This window comes from Echinops telfairi, unplaced genomic scaffold (genome assembly GCF_000313985.2).
Source record: "Echinops telfairi isolate 266 unplaced genomic scaffold, ASM31398v2 ScPeMD7_5592;HRSCAF=6446, whole genome shotgun sequence".
Taxonomy (NCBI): Eukaryota; Metazoa; Chordata; class Mammalia; order Afrosoricida; family Tenrecidae; genus Echinops; species Echinops telfairi.
Window position 1 is genome coordinate 26,117,506 of NW_022109491.1, and position 5,865 is coordinate 26,123,370.

The window sequence follows — 5,865 nt, forward strand, 5'->3', positions numbered from 1 at the left end:
AATCCTACTTCGCGGAATTTCATTTATCACGGTAGGGTCTAGAACCGATTAACCGCGATAAACGAGGGTTCACTGTATAGGACAGGGCAGAGCTGCTCCCGTGGGTTTCTGTATATCATTAAGGGTATAGAAAACCCCATCTTTCTCCGAAGGAGGTGGTTGGGTGGTTTCGAACTGCCAACCATGCAGTCAGCAGCCCAATGCGAAAGTACCCTGTCACCGGGCCTCCTTTTGCTTACTAATGGTGAAAGACATGTGAAACTGTTCACTGCACATTAATTAGTAAGCAAGCACAAGCACGCCGTGCTTACTTTGCTTATTGAGTAGTTTGACCCCTGTCTCCAACAATCACAGGTCCCTCCCCAGAGAAGAGCAGCCAAGAAAACACCCCCACAGATGCATCTTCCTTGTGGGATGGACGAGCCCTGCCCTTTGAACTCAACTTTCCCATGGGGAAAGTGGGGAGAAAAATGGCTGCCAGCTCATGAGGGGTAGAGGGTGGAGTGAGTGGGCCGCAGAATCAATGACATAACCACCCACCACGTGTGTCTGGGACCCGCCCTGGGTGCTCACTTTCTCATCTGGCCAGACCCCCGGGAGGAAGCACATCTAGAGATCAAGAGTGGCCCACAGCACCCCGCTCGCTTTCACACCTTTACGATGGGCTAGCTTGCGGAGCTTTTGTTCAGAAAGTGGTTCCTCAAGTATTTTTGCAGACTCACAATATACTAAAGACCCCGCATGGAACCACACAGGATTCTGGAGCCCACAGAGCCTCCTGCTGGAGACGGGGAAGGCCCCTGGGGAATGAGAAACGAGGGCGCAGCACTGGCGGTCACGTGAGGAAGGAAAGGACTGGGGGCAGGTGATTAGAAGAGTCGGGAGTCTGCCCCCAGAAGAGGGAGCAGTAGTCCGGGTGTGCAGGCTGTATAAGGCTGACAAAGGCTGATGTACTCAGTGTCCAAATCCCATCAACCGGGATTGCTACTTCCTGGGCCAAAGACAAAGCTCCAAACAAGCAAGCAAGCAGCAAGGACAGAAACAGACTGTAGATGTGAGTCGGTTACGGTATCTTGAGACTGGTGGGTTCTCCATGCAGTCACATCTAGATCTTCAGAAGGGACAGGCGATTTGACACACACAGAAGAGGTGGTAGCAATGAGCAGCAGAGGCTGGAATGATGGGGCCGCAAGTCAAGAGAGGCTGGCAGGCACCGGAAGGAGAATGGGCTCTTCCCTCTAGCCTCCAGAGGTGCCAGGTCACACCAACACCTTGATTTCAGCTTAGTGACACTGATGTCAGAGAACGGAAGAGAGAATAAATTCTGTTGTGAGGCGCCAAGTTGTAGCAATTGGTTATAGCAGCCACAGCAAACTACATTTGCCTGGGGCCTGCAGTGAGTGAGTGGCTGAAGTGGGGAGTGAGTGCCCTGTCACTGGAGGTGTGTAAGCATGGAAGGCCAGCATTATAGATACACCTGAAGGAGAACTTACTTTCTTCCCCCGGGGTCTTTTCTCCACCTTCAAGGCCCCCGCCCCCCAGGCCCACCTGGGTGCTCAGTCCGATTCCTGGAGTCCATCTGCATCTACCCATTCTCTCCAACCCACATTCGTTCACCAGAGCCCTGCCACTCCTCTGGCAAGGCCAAGCAGACGTCTCATCTGTCCACCCATCTGCAGCCAATACCCAAGCATTTAGGCTTCTCTCTCATTCGAGGAGATTGGTCATGATGGTAACTCTCCTCTTGTACGAATTTCAGCTAAGCACTTAGCATCCTGTACCAAATAGAATCCACGCATCAGCCAGAGGACTGGGCAGCTGGTTCAGTGGAGGAATTGGAGCCCTGGCATCTTGCCTGACACCATGTTCTGAGGAAGAGACAGTCTAGAGTGCCCCTGTTTGGCAGTTACATAATCTCCTGTCAACTTGCAAAGGGGTGGAGTCTAGCCTGTCGCAGCTTGATGACCTCATTTGGAGGAGCCACGGAGATAACTAGCTCACTAGCGTCCAGATACACTGACACTCTCTGCTTTGTTTTCCTGTGGACCAGACACATGGAGCTACACTAGAACACTGGAGCTGAAGGAGCCACATGGAGACCCCTGCCAGCGCTGAGATGCTTCCACTGCCACAGGATCCGTAAGACTTTCCACCCACTGGCCTGTGATCTTCCCGCATTCCGTGTCATTGCATGGATTGCGTGAGTCTGAAGAGGAATTTATAGATTATATTGGACATATGGGATAATAGCGGATGTTTTCTTCATGTACAATTGCTCTTCGATATAAAGTTCTTTCTTACACACATATGCATCTCCCTGGATTTGATCCTCCAGTTTACCTGGACTAACACACCGTGGCGGGACTGCAGTCAGCACTGAACTCCCTCCCTGGGCACAAGGAGTGGGAGTTGCCAGGTTTATCCAGTGGGGGGGCCCTTGATGACCTTTGGCAGGGAGCTCAGAGTTGAGGGGAGGAAGGCGGGAGGGGGGTGGAAGGGAGAGAGAGAGAGAGAGAGAGAGAGAGAGAGAGAGAGAGGTCTTGAATGGCTTCTCCCATGTGCACGTGTCAAGGTGGATGCCTTTCAGTCTCTTCCAGCAGAGTCAGGACCTCTCCTGGGCTCCCCACATCAGCCCTGGATACAGGCTGGGCCCATCCTTTGCCCAGACGGTAACTCCAGAGATTCATTCCTCAAGCCCACCCTTGAAGCCTCTGGCCTAGCGTTGGGCAAGACTGAACCTAGCTAGATAGATGTAATTGTTTTATTATTCCCCCTGCCCCCACTGTGGTCAGTCTGAATATTTTTCTCTACTCTCCCACAAAATTAGAACCCATTCATTCATTCATTCACTCACTCACTCATTCATCCTCTCCATCTATGTCATAGCTTTCCATTCCACAAATGAGATCATCAGGCTCCTAAACATTGGATATGAGGTCCTCTGAGGGGAAAATCTTTGTGGGCAAGGCCTGAATATTTCCCACACCCCCTAAACAAGCAAACAAACAATAAGGAAAGAGAGTCGCCTTCCACACTGGGCTAGAGTGGGGCACGGGGTAGCACCACTTTGGAGAGCTGTTTGCCAGTATCATAGCAATGGCCAGGCAGTCACACTCCATGGCGACAGCTGACTGCACAGAGAGTGTGACAGTTGGACTTTATGTTAACTTGAGTGGACCAGGCTTCTCATATGCGCTAACTCCATGATGGGATCTTCTGTGAAGCAGGCTAGTGCACCCCCTCCTTCATCTCCTCCCAGCCTCAACCCGATTGAGGGAGGGTTCATTCTGTGTTCTAGTCTCAGTATAGACTGCCAGTGTGCGGAAGCTAGCTGGATTCTGCTGTTGAATCCAGATCCCTCCTCTGGTTCATTGAGCTCCTGATCCGTGGCATGTTGATCCTCAGAACTATCAGCAGGCTATTGGCCTCGGATTCATTCAGCTTGGCCTCCATCAGCCTGTGGTCCGCTGATTCATCCGCCCCTCCAACTACGCGAATCCGAAGCCTCCAGCTGAGGGGGAAACTTCCCATGGGCGTGACAAGGACTGGATGTACCCACTTCTACAACCGTGTGAACCATTATCTTGCTCTAAATCGTTCTAGATACATACACATGTGAGCGTCTTGCGTTTGCCTCTTTAGGCTGCCAAGGGCAGCCACACACAGGAGCGAATAGCCATCAGCCTCCAAATGTCCCTTAACAGAGAGCGATGATTAAATGCTTACCCTCACACTGCCGAACGTCAGGGCAACAATGAAAAAGGAATGGGAGAGGCTGATGGGGGAACCTTCTCATTCAGCACGTCGTGATTGAGGTGATTGAGCGCCTGTCAGGCCCCGTTCTGGGCCCTGGGCTTACTGCAGTAAACAAGGCAGAGCAGCCGAGGCCTGAAGGACAGAACCATTGGGCAGACAAGAGGGCCGCCAGGCAGCACGGAAGGTGGTTTCAGAGTGTGAGAGAGAGCACAAAGAAAAGACAAGGTCATGGGGATGGGGGACAGAGGTGGCAGACACTGTGGCCCCAAAAGGCCCCTCTGAGGAGCTGACACATGAACCAAGACCGGAGGGCACTAATGAGGTTGGTGGCCAAGAGGTTCCTGCTCAGGGAGAAAATCCATCTACAAACTCAAGTGAAAAAGGCAAACATTCTCTCCTCTTTCCCCCCATCACGAGATTAGAGAAAGGTCTCATGGGTGCATGCCAAATCTGTGAAGGGGGTTGCCCTGGGCATGGGGTAGGGACAGGGCACACGTGAGACTGAAACTCAAAGCGGGCTGCAGCTTGCATCGCTGTTCATATTTTGTTAATGGTTTAATTATTTGGTATTTAAATGTCTAAAAGAATATATTCACATGCAAATAGGGAACCAAAAATGTTTTGTTTGTTTTTAAATCTACTTTGGTGAAGGAGGGTGCTCCAGGCAGGACCAAGGGGTCCCCTCCTACTGACTTTTCACTTCTGACCCAGGGTCCTGCATTAGCAGTTATTTGGAGAGGAGGCACCCAGGGGCTCTGGGAATCCCAGAGCAGAACAGGAGGCCTCCTGGGGGGACGGGGACCTGCTGGTCATGAGCCCAGAGAGCCTCTGACCCAGGTGGGTAGTGCTTACACACTGAGCTGATCAGTGGTTGGGTGGTTAATATGCTCTGGCCAGGGGTATCATTGTTGCCCCATCACAATAACACCTCCAGGCAAGTGGCTTCATGTGGACCAGGGGGCAACTACACACTGTCGTGTTCATTGCTGCTGCGTTTTCAGAGTTGCTGACTTATTTTCTGAGGCTTCACAACAGTATTGTGGTAAATCGTATTTGGGAGGAGGCCAGTGGTTGGGAGTTGAGCTGCTAACTATACGGTCAGCAGTTCGAAACCACCAGCTCCTCCTCATCGGGAGAAAGAGGAGGCTCTCTACTCTCATAAAGAGTGATAGTCTCAGAAACCCATGGGGGCAGTTCTACCCTGTCCTGTAGGGTCGCTATGAGATGGAATTGGCTCAATGGCTCTGAATTTGGTTTTCATCTGAGAATGGTGGAGCACCCCTACCCCCTGTAGACAAAGGAGATGGGGCTGGAGAAGCCATGGTGTGTATGAGGCCACGGAGCAAAGGCCGATGGGTCATGGCTTGGCGCTCCAGATTCCTAACCATGCCTCCTCCCCACGTCTGACCCCTGAGGGGCTTTTATCAGGAAGGCCCCTTCATCTGCAGGTTTCTCCCCACAGTAATTAATGCGCGGCACCTGCAGGAAAGCACTGCCACCGGCTGGTGTAAACGGGAACTGCAGCTTCTATCTTGCTTAAAAGTACCGATCTCTCCCACTCCAAGTCTGTTTGGTCCTGTCTCCCAGCGTCCAGTGAGACGCACCCCACCCACCCATCCTGGCCCAGCACTGTTTTTAGGTCTTACCTGCAGGAGGTGACCTCCCATGCTGCCATCCCAGCCGCAGCGGGTGCAGGAGCCAATGGCATTTAGTAAAGGCAGTTTACAACGTGTGTGCTCAATGTCCCCGGCCCTAATTACTGGGCAGTGTGGCCAAAGGAGGCCTCAGGAGAGGAAGTGCTCATCTAGGGTCACCCACAGTGAATACAAAGCTGGACTCCAAACCCAGCTCTGAGACCCACGCAAAGGTGTTTCCCTCCATTCTGGGAGAGGGAGGGAGGTCATGTCTGAAATGAATGGATAGAGCCTCAGCTTGGGGTCTCAGTGACGGCATCACCTGCTGGAACTTGTTGGACATGCATCTGCTTGGTCCCTACCATAGCAGGCACTCATCCCAGGTGGCCAGCAGTCTGTGGTTTAACAAGCCACCTCCCACCCTCTTACCAATGTTGCTAGGTTAGAGTGCCTTGATCTAAAGTGGGAGATACCA